A 13,922-nucleotide genomic window follows, 5' to 3' on the forward strand; every position below is an offset into this window, starting at 1 on the left:
ACACTACAGCTTTGGTATTAACTCAGATATGATGGGGCTGGGCTCAGCTCACCAAATGGACCTGAGCGGGAAGAGGATTAGATGGGTCTTGTGTGAGCAAATGCAGGGGAGAATAAGTACAGCCAACATTTATGTTGAAATTGTCTCAGCTAGGATGTAGATTGCACCCTACAAATACTAGCCACGTTAGTCCTTGCTGCTGGAGTTTCCAGAGCTTCCACTTCCAGAACTAGGCTAAACTAAAGCACAGAGAAAGAAACCTGTGATGTGTGCAAAGGCAGTAGCACAGAGCAGTTAGGTGGGAGCTCATCTCTGCAGAGACATCTTTGCATTTTAAATTGACTACCCAAGGGGTGAATTGAAACAGTGCGCATTAAACCAGGACAAAGTGAATGAAACTGCTTAGAAATAAAGTTACTTTAGTTCTCACAGTGCAGACATAGAAACTTAACGTGGCCTAAGTAAGATGCCAGTATACTGAGAAAATCATAATATCTACCAGGGTAGGTTAATGTTTTAGGGTAGAGGGTATAGGAGACCTCAGAGCTCTGACAGCAGTGCTGAGGTGGTAATGACACCATTTCTCCACATGGATATTTAGCCAGATGTAGCCACTCGCTGCATTTCCTCCATGGAGCCTACATTTCATCTGCAAAGCTGAGGATTCCTCTGCCTCTGAAATAACAGCCTGCGTTGACCCATGGGACACAACTCTGCAGAAAAGAGAGGAAGGAGCAGGTATTGAAGTTGCCTGGCTGCTGCACACAACTCTTTCTGACTGATGCATCACCACGTTTTTCTGCATTGACTTGTCACTCAGAAACACATCAAATCCCCAGCCAGGTGAGCTGCCCCCCTCCTTAGGCTGGGTTGTAAAAGAGGCTGCCTATGTCAGATCTGTGCTGTTTTGGACTTGTGTGAATTAATGTGTCACCATTTCATTGTGGATCTGTTTGGAAACAACTCTGCAGCTGCCTCTCCTTCTCCTGTTTTACTTGGAGCGAAGCAGCTGAGCGTTGTCCTGAACCCTTTTGAGTGCTCTTCCTTTGTGGCACTTTGCCTGAGAACGAGATGAGTCACAGGCAGGTTACATGCCCTGTTCTGGTGAGGGTGAATTAGAGGGAAAGGCTCCGGGATTACTGGTGATTGTCTCCCTGAGCACCTCACCGAATCGTGCATTTCACAGGGCTGGAGGCTGTTGTGGCCTCCTGGTCCTTTGGGTCCTGCTTTAAGGGGGATGAGCTCTTCTGTTCTGCTCTGCCAGCTGGGAGAAAAACCTGTTAGGTCTGCCTGACCTGTCAAATTGTAAGGGGTTCAAATGGATTAGGAAAGGAACGTCAAAAAATGTTCCCAGCATATGGATGCCTTGTGGCTTTGCAGCAAGGCTGTGTCACTGACAGAGCTATGTGCAATGAGGGACAGAAGTGGGATAAGGGAAATATTGTCCCCCTTGAAGCATTTTGAACCATAGACGTTTCCTCTCCTAAGGAAAAACAAGGATGAATTAATCACCGAGAGTTACTGGTAGGTCTACAGAGTGCAGCACAGTCTCAGGAAATTCAGACTATGCTTGAATCAGGGAAAGCAAGATGTATTTTTTGTTACAAGCATCCAAATCACTTAGTCAATCAAAGCTGAAAGATGCTGTTTGTAAGCAAAGCAAAAGAAGTCTGGGTGGAACAGAAGTATTTAAATTAAATATATTGTGGTAAAATAAGTATTTATGTTAAAATGTAGAACTAGTGGAGGATCAAGAGGGAATAAACTGGACATGGACATCTTCAGCTTGGGAAGGAGAATAGTGTTTCTAAGCCTCTGAGACTTCTTAGGAAACTTTTCCAAAGAAAGGTTTGCACTCTTTCAGAGTGCAAAAGGTAAAATTGAGGAAAGGGCTGCACAGGGAGTGAGGGTGTGGAATTCATCAATATTCTGAGGAAGGCATTGGAAGGAGAGGATCATTGATATTCTCATTTTGTTATGTGCCATTTTGACTGAGTTTAATTATTCCCATGTTTTAAGGTTTCTGCCAAGAGGAATGCAGAACGTTGCTTCAGGTTCAGTTTGTTCCTGGGATTTATTTTTCTCTCTTTTAACAGTTAGCACTGGATGGACTCACATCAGAGTTAGCTTGAGGCAAGGTTGAACACTCCACTTGGGCTTTTAGAAGAAAAAAGAAATATTTTGAGTGCCCAGCTCATTCTCACACCCAAAAATTATCCCAGAGTCAGACCTAATGTCAGAGATGAACTGGGCTGGGTCCTTCCTTCTCTGTAATGCAGAGAGTGGGTGACATCATTTGACATGGATCTATGACCTTGGCAACATACTTGCTGTCTCTTGCCTTTTTGCAATGGCACATTGTACTTTTGGGCTTTTAACTCCTTTACATTTCAATTCTTTTCTTGACTGTGAACTGCTGGAGATGCCCATGCTGTAGTTGAGCAAGACCCTGAACAGAGCTTTTTGGGAGCTTTTTCAAACATGCAGTTACTGCCTGGGGACAATGCATAAGGTGACCATGGTGATCTATTTTGGAGCTCTGTGCTCCAAGGTAAGTGATTCCCAGGACTGGTGTGTGGTGATTTATTTCCATTAGAACCTTTCCCTTCTGTAGTGACTTGGTAACCCAAAGGAAATTCCTTTGGGATGCAAGCATTGCCTAACCAGGAGCACTTTGTGTTTGAGGGTGGAAGGGATAAGTCATAGCATCTTTTGACCCTCTGATTTACTAGCAATTCAGGAAGATGACAAATGAAACAGTTTCAGACAGGAACTGTCAGAGTCTAGTGCAGTGTGTAACTGTGCAGGTTTGTATTGCTGATGAAAAAATATTGCCATACATGCTCCAGTGATGTGACTGACCCAGAGCATTTCTCAGTGATGGATCCAGCAGTGCATCCATGCTGGATAACCACAGTTCTCTTGGAGTCCTGGGCTTGGAGCAGTTGTCCTGGAGTGGATGCATTCCAGACCATGACAGCAGCTCTAGCCAGGTGTTTCTGGGACACTGAAGATGGCTCAGCGAACAAGTCAAGACATAGATAGTGACCTCCTCGTGTGGCTGCAGGATGAAAGGGGTAATTTAGACCAAACCAGGGCTTCATCAAATACAGAGAAAGGATTTGTAGTGGGAAAGGTTATCCCAGGCCTATCCCATGTCATTTACACAAGCATTTGCAAAGGCAAGAACAGGGAAACCCTTCTTATAAAGTTGCCAGCACCACCCATACAAGAGAAGGGTCTGTAGCAGGCTGACATCCCTTCCAGTGCTTGGCTAGAGGAGCTACCCCTACACAGCATCATCCAAAGCCAACTCCCAGCTGTGACCATGCCCAAAGCCAATTCCCACCCTGACCATGTCCCATGCCTGACTGCTGCTGGTTTTGGGAGCAGCTGAGCGATGGGGCCACAGCTCAGCTATATTATGTGTGGGGGCAGGCAAAGAGAGGAGAATGTCCTTTTTCCTGTGTCATAGGCTGAGGGAAGCAGAGTTGACCAGCACATCTGTGGACTCCCTCTTGCCGAACCTGTGTTTCTTACTATGGACATGGTCACAGTGGTTTTTGTCTTGGCCACAGCTGTCAATATCTGCTCTGGGTCCTGCTTCTGGAATGTCCAGAGAGCTCCAGACCCTGGGTCTGGTCATCGAGATGACAGAGTTGGGGCCCTGCCTCTTGTGGGAAGAGGTCTGAGCACTCCACCGAGGGATGGAGCAGAAGTCCTTCCCCAAGGAGATGTGGTCTGAGCTCCACCACAAGGCAGGGTGCTCCTGCCTCTTAGGGGACACAGCCTGAGCACTCCATGGAGGGTCTGCAGGTTCTGCCCTTGAGGGCCCAAGGTCTGAACCTCCCCACAGAAGTCCTGCCTCACGTATGTCTCGAGCCTCACTGCTGAGGAGGGGTATCGTGTCTCTGAGGGTTCATGATCTGAGTCCCTCCGGCCAAGGGACACAGTGAGGGCTCTGCCTTAGAGGAGGCAGAACTCAGAGCAGTCAGACCCCCTGCTGCAGAGAAGGGGAGTCCTGCCACGGGTGGGATGGATGTCCGATCACTGAGGGGACAAAGTCTGAGCCCCACAACTCACAGAGGGACTGAGGATCCGGTCACTGAGCGGACGCTGTGCGCCGCATCAAGGGGCCGAGGGTCCTGCCAGAGAGGGGAGAGGACAGAGGAGATCGAGTCCCTGCAGGACGAGGTCTGAGCCCGCCGTGGAGGAGCCGCGGTCCCGTCCCTGAGTGGCCGCGGCTCTCCCGCCTCGGCCTCTCCCTCAGCGCCATCTGGCGGCGGCCGCGCTGCCCGTCCCGCTCCGCCCGGCCCGGCCCGGCCCGGCCCGGAGCCAGCGCCGAGCTCCGGCTGGGGCCGGGCCGGGGCAGAACGAGCAGCGGGCACGGCCCAGCCCTTGTGGGGCACCTGCTGAGCGGCCCCAGCGGGGAAATGCCCTGCAGCTGCCCCCTCCGTGACACGGCTGAGCATCAATCCTCTCCCACTGCTGCGCCTGAAAGATGCTTTCTCCGACACCAGGCTGCCCCAAGCCCTGTCCAGCCTGGTCTGGAACACTTCCATGGATGGAGCAGACACAGATCCTCTGGGCAACCTATGCCAGAGCCTCCCCACCCTCTGTCTTCACCTAAATGCAGCTCTGGCTACCATTTCCAGTCATGCCAGAGGTCCCGAAAGAGGGACTGTCCTGGCGTAGTGGTGACTGATCCTTGGGTGTCTGGGGACAGGTATACAACAACCTCTGAAGGGGACAAGAAGCCACAGAGTCATAGAATCATTTAGGTGGAAAAAGACCTTTAAGATCATTAAATTCAACCATCAGCCCAGCACTGCCAAGTCCCCCATTAAACCAAGTACCTAAGTGCCACATTTACATATCTTTTAAATGCCTCCAATCTTCTGAATCCTTCACTTCCCTGGGCAGTTTGTTCTCGTGCTTGACCATCCTTTTCATGAAGATATTTTTCCTAATAGCCAACCCAAACCTATGCTGGCACAACTTGAGTCCATTTCTTCTTGTTCAGAATATATTTACTCCTACCTGACTACAGACTTCTGTCAGGGAGTTGTAGAGAGGGATAAGGTCGCCTCCGAACCTCCTTTACTCCAGGCTGAGCCCCACAGCTCCCATAGCTACGCCTCACAGGACTTGTGCTCCAGCCTCTTCCTCTGCTCCATTGCCCTTCTTTGGACTTGCTCCAGCACCTCATTGTCTTTCATGTCATGAGGGGCCCAAAACTGAGCACAGAATTTGGGGTACAGTCTCCCCAGTGCCTACTGTCCAGGCCCATGAACAAACAATGCTGTCTGTTGTCAGCCGTGACCTGGAGACCCTACCAGGGATTTCTGTGGGGTTCAGCATAGCAAGGTGTGCATAAGGAAACACCCAGGGCTCCTTGAGCTCTTGTAGTGAGGTAAACTGAACCCAAACTGCATTAGTTAACAGAGTGATAAATATTCTGAGGTTGAAGGAGATACTTAAATGAGCTGTAAAAATGCATCACTGCAGCAGGAATACAACATGGAAGCCATGAAACATAGGATTTTGGCAGCTGACCTGAAGGGAAGATTCATGAACTAAGGGAATAGTTTGAGGTTTTTCCATCCTGACAGCAAAACAGGATTTTGACCATAATTTTCTGGAGCACTGGGAGCTCTGTGGGGATTCCAGGCTGCGTTCAGCAGAGGGCAGTGGTTGGTTTGGTCACTACTTGGCTGGCAGCGTCAGACCTCTTAAAACACTGCCATGCTATTTGCTGAGATCATTCTGCTACAGAATATCCAAAAAAGCTGTAAAAAAGGATGGTGCAAGCAAATGCTTCCTGCCTTGCATCAGTGTGATGCAGAGGCAATGGTGGGTCACTGAAGTCTCTTGGGGAAATTCAGCAAACTTCCCTCTTCCCATCCTGTATGAGTTTACAAATATAGACTTTCCAAGGAAAAAGATTATGATTCCTTGACCTTGTTTAGATCTTCAGATTTACTGCTGTTTTTTGAGAAGTTTGGCATTTTGTTATCCACAAGTACTTAATTAAAATAAATAAAAAGAAAGCTTAAACCTGTTGTATGTGTTTATAAAATTTCCCTAAACAGTAATCGTAACCAGTAATGTTCATATGAATGAAGGATACAATACAGTGTCTTGTCATTAGGGCATCCTGTTCCCGTGGGAAGGGAAGAAATGCAGAAAAAAGGAAAGATTTCTTCAACACAGGGATACCAGCCACCTGTCCCAAGCAATGTGTCCTAAGTGGTCCTGGCAAAGTGACTTAAACACAGCAAAACTGGTGTGGAGGTGCTCTGAGCTGCTGCAGAAAGCCGGGGAAGGAGATGCTGGGAGACAACTCCTGTGATGGTCTCCCTGTGGATGCTGGCATGGCAGATGCTGTGGGAGAGAAGCCAAGGCTGGGGATTCCTGGCCAGTTGCTGTGCACAGGGCTGGTGGCAGCTGACAGGACATTGAACTTATTGGGGCAGAGCAGCCTTGGGGTTGCTGGAGTAGCCCAGTTTTAGGATCCCACCTCTGGGTTCCAGTTCACTGGATGCACTGGTGTGAGTGAGGATGGGTGAGAAGAGAGGTGGGGGATGACTGTAACAGGGATATAAATGCAGAGCAGAGCTTGTGAGGAATTGGAGACTGGGAGCACTGGAAGTGAAGTTCAAAGATAAAATCAAGCACTTGGCCATGATTTGCCTGCCCACTACACAGCCCTCTGTGTGCCTGCCACAGTCCTGTGCCCCATCCCACACAGGTTTATGGGGATTTTAAAAGTGAAACCTAGATCAAAATCTTGTTCAGGGAAAATTAGCTATACATGTTAATCAAAATCAATATATTCTATAGGTTCCATATGGGAAGGAGTGTGAAAAACATTGAAAGATGAAAGGACCTGGGCCAAATGGAACATCTGTTCTGGTGCAATACCCAGGACAGTTGTAACACTAATTCTTCCTGGCGCAGAGCACCGTCTGGTCCTGCTGCAGGCAAAAGGGATGAGACGTCACTGCATGATGCCCCAGTCTAAAAAGAACGGATGGGATATTCACACCTGTGTCCAGCAGCTTTATCTTTTCTCCAGTTGCTGAGGAAAACCCTAAGGCAGGCTGTTTCCTATGATTTTATGCACTGTGAGCTGGATAAAGAGGATCCCCTGGAAAGCTGTTAGAACATATTTAATCTGTGAAAGATTTTTGCTGATGGCAGGGAAAAAAATTGTACCTTCCCATGTATGGGAAAGAAATTTTGTCCTTGAGGGGAACTGGAGAGAGAATGAAGGGCTCTCCTTCCCCACTGAGGTTGCATTAAAAAGTTCCCTCCCCCACAAAAGTTATCTTGTGGTTTTGATCTGCTCATGTCATCTGCTGGTGCCCATGCTGCTGTCTGCTCTCTCACCACAAACACTCCTGGCAAGGAGGAAACTCCCCAGACCCCTTAGGGACACCCTTTGATGTGGTGTAGATTAACTCCTGACATGTTTCACTAGAACCTGAATGCAGACACTGTGCCTTAATTTCCTTCTTGCTTTCACCTCACACCTCCTCACTGTATCTGTGTCCTGCCTCTATTCTTGCTGGTCTCTTTCGGGTTTGTGCCTTCATGGTGAGTTCTTTCATCCCTGTGAATCCTCTCCCCAGTCACTTTGAAGCATTTCTTTTTCTCACCACATGCACACACAAGCACATTGTTGCACAAACTTATCCCTTTTGGATTTATCATGCATTTTCCCCCTGATTTTTAGTTGTTTTCATTCGCAAGTGTTCAGCCACCTGTTGTGGTCCTTGGGCAGGAGGTATTGCAAAGTCCCCAACTGCACAATGCCACTGGAACTGCAAGTGAGAAGAGCTTTCAGGAATAGGCCAGAACAGACACCAGACACTCTTCTGAAATCCTCTGTTGCTGCTAGTGGGTGCTGGATTGGGATCTGGGTGATGTCTTAGCTGCATCACATAGCAGGAATTTGAGGGTATATTAAACAGCCCACAGGTCCCTGCTGCCTACCACAGAGAACTTCCCTGCCTGCAGCTGCTTCTGCCAGCTCCTTGCTGTGTTTGTCTATCACACAGGTACTACTGGAAACACGCACTCCATAATTGTCACCCTTACCTGCACAACTATGTTCTGTGCAGGTGTCCTACCCTTCTCTGTGCACCCCTTCCTTGGGATTCTGCTGGTGTCTTGCTCAGCATTGCTGACAAATAACCCTCCAGGATGCTCATGGCAGAACCAATTGATTTTTCTTGCCTCCCAGCATCTTGCAGCACAAACAGCTGCGCTATTGTTCATGGAAGTTAAGTTACAAATGGCACATCCACATCCCTTGTACTGGTAGCTGCTGCTGTTGGTATTAGACATGGCAGCTGTAGAGAAAACATACAGACGACACCCTCCCACCTACTCCTCCAATCTGTCTGGGCTTGGGAGGGCTCCACATGTGGCTGCCAAGTGCAGAGTATGTGGGCTTTGCTGGGCAGGTGTAGATGGATAGTGTGGTGGCTGAAAGGAAACAAAAAATGTTAAGGATGCTCTTTGATGCTGGCAGATCTGGAGCTCTGGGTGGTGGGTGTGGAAGCACCTTGCTCCTGTGTCCTGGAACATCAGCTATGTTCCTCAGTCCATTTGCATCATCCCTCTTCTGCCCCAGTGTAAAGAGGGGGTTTAACCTATTTTAAATCAATTGGTGGATTAACTCCCCTCTGTTCCCCATTCCCATCTTTCTCTTATGCCTTGACCTGGAAAAGGCAGCTGAAACATCTAAAGAAGCTCAGCAAATAACCACCAGAAAGACTGACCCTGGAAACACACCTCATAGGAAGAGACAGAGTAATTTAATTTTTTTGGAATGCAGGAATAGAGGGTTGTTTACAAATACCTTTGCTGGGGAAAAAAAAAAGGTCTGGCATCTCAGGGTGTAGTTGTCTGTTAGACAAAGAGCAAATATCTGTGGCTTTGGAATGCAACACTGCAAAGACAAAGAAGGAGATGTATCTTCTCTAAACCCAAGAGAAATTAGAGCAGGACTGCAGGCTTTCTGAAAAAGGGGCTCCAGTTTAAGTGGGTTGATGCTGGGATGACTGGGAGAGACCTTCTCACCTCCACTAGCCAATCAGTCACATTGGAAAGAAGTCCTGCTGGCTTTCAAGTCCTTCCAGCCTTGAGAAACAGCAGGGTCATGCCTGTTTTAATATTCCATGGGTTAATACACCCTACAGTGACTTTCTGAAACCTCTGTAAGTCAGGTACAGTACTAGCAGTGGCAGAACTGTTAGGATTGTATGGATAAACCATCCAATCATTTGCTTTAATTATGACAATACAAATCTGCTTGCTTTATGCAATGTTTGTCGTAAGATGAATCATGGTTACCAAAATTATCGTGTAGAAGATTCTGTGTATAATAGCAGGCCAAGAGGTTAGAAGAGGAAGGGTTTCCGGGTTGGGTAGGAGGCAAAAAGTAAAGCTACTAGATAAACAAGCCATAATTTCTGTCAAGAACCTATCAACAGATTCCCACCACATGCTCTGCAAACGGGCAGCTGTGCAGAGAAGTCCGTCTGAACCGGCGTCTTGAGCGCACCGTGTTTTCCAAGCAACGTGGGCAGGGTGGCATTTCCAGCTCTAAATACAATCAGTCAAAAGAGGCCTTCCCTGGGAAGACAGGATTTGGGTAGTCTCCAAGCTACCCAAAACATCAAGGGGTGGGATACTGGGCTTTGGCCTAAGCTCCTGTCTAATGAACTTCAGGAATGAATTTATAAGGATCCTTCTCTGGAGAGATGCTGACTGTGGGATCAAAGGACAGATGAGCCAACAGCTGGGCTCTGGCCCAAGGCTTTCATGCCATGGCCCTACTCCCATGTGGACTTCCCTTAGGCACGTCTCTTGGGAGAATCTGTTTAACTGATCTGCAGCAATTTCCATTTTTCTCCATCTGTAGAGACAAACAAGCACTTCTAGGCGTGTTTTAGAGTCCTCTTTTGGAGGAGATGGAAGTAAAACTGCTCTAAACAAAACCTTCACCACTATTTTGCTCCTGGGTACTTGAATCCCATAGAGGGAAATTTGTTTGTTTGCTTTAAGGTCATGTCAGGAAGGTCTTACTAAGGTCTACTGAGGGATCAAAAAGAAGCTAAGGGGTCGCCTGCAAGGCCTTCAAGACATCCCCAAGAATGCTTCTTTTGGGACTGGAGTTCAGACTAATCCTTGCTCTTTGGCTTTTCCTACTGAGATCATAGGTGATGTGCTTGGAGGAGATATGTTTGGATCAGAGTTCTTGGCTGTGGTGTGTGGCTCTTGGGGATGGTCCTGTGCAGGGCCAGGAGTTGGGTTCAATGATCCTTGTGGGTCACTTCCAACTCAGAGTATTTTATGATTCCATTACCTTCTCATTGGGATGACAGAAGCTCCTCTGAGCTTTCCCTGAGATTGCTGTGAGGTGAACAAGGACTTTCTCCTGCATGTAAACTCGGCTTTATTTCATCTGAAAGGCTCTTTCTTATTGCATAGCAGCTGGAAAGAAGAACCTCAGTCCTGTGCATAGAGCCATGAAGGAAAAGCAAAATCCCTTGTGCTAGAACTCAGACCCAGACCTCCATACCCAAATTAATCTGATCTCTGACACTATTGACAAGAATCATGAAGAAGGACAGTTTCATGAACTAAGACCTTTATATCCTGTCAGCATTGGCTGCTTAGAAGAACACTTAGAGAAACTCACATCTCTGCCAGGGAAGTCTGGGGGCTTTTTGACACATTTGAAGAAGAAGGAATCAGAAAGATGGGAAGTGTGTGAGTCATCATGTGATACTTAGGGACATAGTGGTGGCCTTAACATAGCTGGAGAAAGAGTTGGATTTGATGATCTTATACATCCTTTCCAACCAAATGATCCTATGATTCTATGGTTGCAGTGGATATTCTCCCTGGCATCCCCATTAAGCTCAAATAGCTGAACAGGGCCCACCACAAAGCACTGAAATACTACAGTGAAGTGATTGATTATTTCTTGTGTTAGGGCACATGCTGCAATCCCAGTCTGCCCTGCTTGGGATACCCTGCAGAGCATGGGACGTGCTGCAATGTGACATTTCAGGTGGCACCACCTATCACAAGCATCACCCAGAACTTCCCATGACAATCCTGCTCATCATGAAGCATCCATTTACAATGGATACTGATATGAGTCCATGAACATCCACACCCGCACCACATCTCCTGCGTCCCCAGTACCCTCTTCCCAAGGGTGTAGGGATAAAGAGCCTCTTTCTCAGCACACTGGAGGCCTTCCTGCTTTCTACTGCAAGACCACAAAAGCTCAGATGAATGTGGGGCGATCACACTTGTCCCTTTTCTGGGCCTCACCATGGGAAGGCGATAAAGTGCCCTGCTTTAAAAGCTTTTTCTTCCTAAAATGGGAGTCTTCCAGCTCTGATCCAAACACTGGCACCCTCCCCAGAGCTTCTGTTTTGGGACTAATTGTGTCCAGAAGGGGAAAAGCAAGCCAGCCCACATTTGTTTTCCTCTGTCATCCTTTGCAGGGTATCACGTCCCTGCATTCCCAGTCTGTTTTCCCTTGTCCTACTTTCCTCATCCTTGTTCTTACTACCCCTGCCCTTCATGGAACTCAACTTGTTGTTTAACCTGTTGGGTCCCTCTCCTTTCCTTCCTTCTTTATTACTTTGTGGCTTGGGTTCCTCTGCAATGTCTTCCTCATCTTCCTCTGTCCCGGAATAGCTGTGGAGATCAGACCTGTCTTCTCCCAAATCCTTGCCCAGAGCCACTCCTGCCCTTACACCTGGAAGACAGGTACAGAAGAGCAGAGTCACCTGTGCTTATATTCCTAACATGGCAATTCCATTTTCCTCAGCCTTTCTGCCCACAGAGCCCACACCTGCTAGCAGTGCTAATGTTGATTAGCCTGACTAATGAGACTCCTGTGCACACATCTCAGAGAGACCAAACCCCAGAGGGACAAGGAAGGAAGAAATTGCCCTTACATGTGGCTGTGTTGTTTCCTCTTGGCAGTTATTACCAAGAGGTTGTGGAGGGAGGGCAAAGCTTGTTCAGAGCTCAGGGGGAAGCTAGGCTGGCAGATAACCCCACATGTGGGGTCACGGGCTCATTTTCTGATGCAGAATTTGAAATCTTCAGCTTTTCTGGGCCCTGATATATTTGCAGTATGACTGAGGGTTGGCTATTGTACAGCTTTGCCTTGCTATAGGTTTCTGGTCTGTAACAGGAAAAACCTTGCAAAGACAGAAGTGCTTTGAATCATGGGCTGTGCTGGACACAATACAGGTGAGACACACAGCAGGGAGAGAAAGATAATGATTTCTGGATATCTTTTCCCTAGCATGTCAACAGACTGCAGATATCAGTGTTGTGACTGAGTTGTGACTCAGGCTCATGGTTAGCAGAGATTTTGTGTCCCAGGAATGACTGAGATTTCCAAGAAATACATGAGAGATTTTTTACCATCTTCCTTTGCTGGCCTCTGGGCAGCTGGTAGAAGAGGATATTTCTAATTCACTTTATAGGATTTTAGATGCACAAGAGAAGCACAGCACATCAAAGAGGAATGAATGCTGTAATTCCCTGAAAGGTCAGGGCTTTTTACAGAGCTCTTTATTGCTGTTAAGCTCTTTAGGGAATACATTCTCAGACTCAGTGGTGGTAGTATGACATGCAATGCCCATCCATCCTGATTACTATTTCAGCCTCTAGGGAATGATCCAGATCCTCAAAGACTGCTAAGTACTGGATTTAATTTGAAATCATCAAGAATTTAGCATCTAAATCTTTAAACACTCTGCACAGAGGACTGCCCTGCAAAAGCTGACTTGTGTGTGCGTATTTTACCTTGGCAGTCTCTGCATGTATTCAGTTATGCATGGAATGACTCACATTGTCCTTGGAAGTGTCCCTATTTTGTTTTGTGTGGCTGTTCTCATTGGGCAGGTTGGAGTAGGAACAGGACAATTCCAGTCCCTGTTGGTGATTAATTAGAGGCAACCCAAGGAGATACCCTGAGCAGAGGGACGGTACAGATCAGGGAGTGAGACACCTTGCCCCAGTCTCCACAAGCACAGAAAACTGAATTCAGCAGCAATGGGAACTGATAGGTGGAAGGTGCCACTCAAAATTGTACCATTTGTGGAAATATTTAGGAAATATATTAGAAATATGATGATAGCTGAGTTTTTGGTTCTGGTTTTCAACTTTGTGCCCTGAGTACAAATGGGTGATTTAAAATAGGACAGAAGTTTAGCAAGTTCTGCACCCTGAGGAAAAGTGAGATGTTAAACAGTGTAGATTAAACAAAAAGCTCCAAAAAGTCGCAAAAAAGTAGGTTAGTTTGTGAAAAAGTTGATCTCTTTCCAGTTTTCAGAGACTGTGTCTTTGATAAGGAACCAGACCCTGTTTTGGAGCTGGTATAAAATGAAGAAGAACCGCCGAAAGCTCTGGATAAGGCAATAGGTATTAAAAATAAAGAGAATTATCCAGTCTCAGGAGGCTTTTATGGGGAGTGAATAATAGACTGACAGTAAGGAGAATTCAGACTACCACAAGTGAAGTTTACAGCAGACAGACAAAGCTTTGACTGAGATGTTGTTTAGGAACTTAAAAAAATCTAAGCAAATAATCTTAGAGATTTTATACTGACCTCAAATGAACAACTGAACTGAGAAAGATGTTAAGACATTTCTGTATATGGCAAAAATACTGCTGATAGCAAGAGAATGGGAGGTGTGAATCTGTGGGTTATTGGAACAAAGAAGCTAAAATAAGCTATGCACAGGGCCTGCACATTTCCTAGTGTTTCTCTGAGCAGCTTTGGCAAAACGGTGCTGTTAACAGCTCTGTGTATGTGACACACATTTTCATTACAAGCAGTTTGGGAAGCATGGAAGACCTGAGCATGTGTG

The sequence above is a fragment of the Taeniopygia guttata genome, chromosome 2 (assembly GCF_048771995.1).
Source record: "Taeniopygia guttata chromosome 2, bTaeGut7.mat, whole genome shotgun sequence".
Classification (NCBI taxonomy): Eukaryota; Metazoa; Chordata; class Aves; order Passeriformes; family Estrildidae; genus Taeniopygia; species Taeniopygia guttata.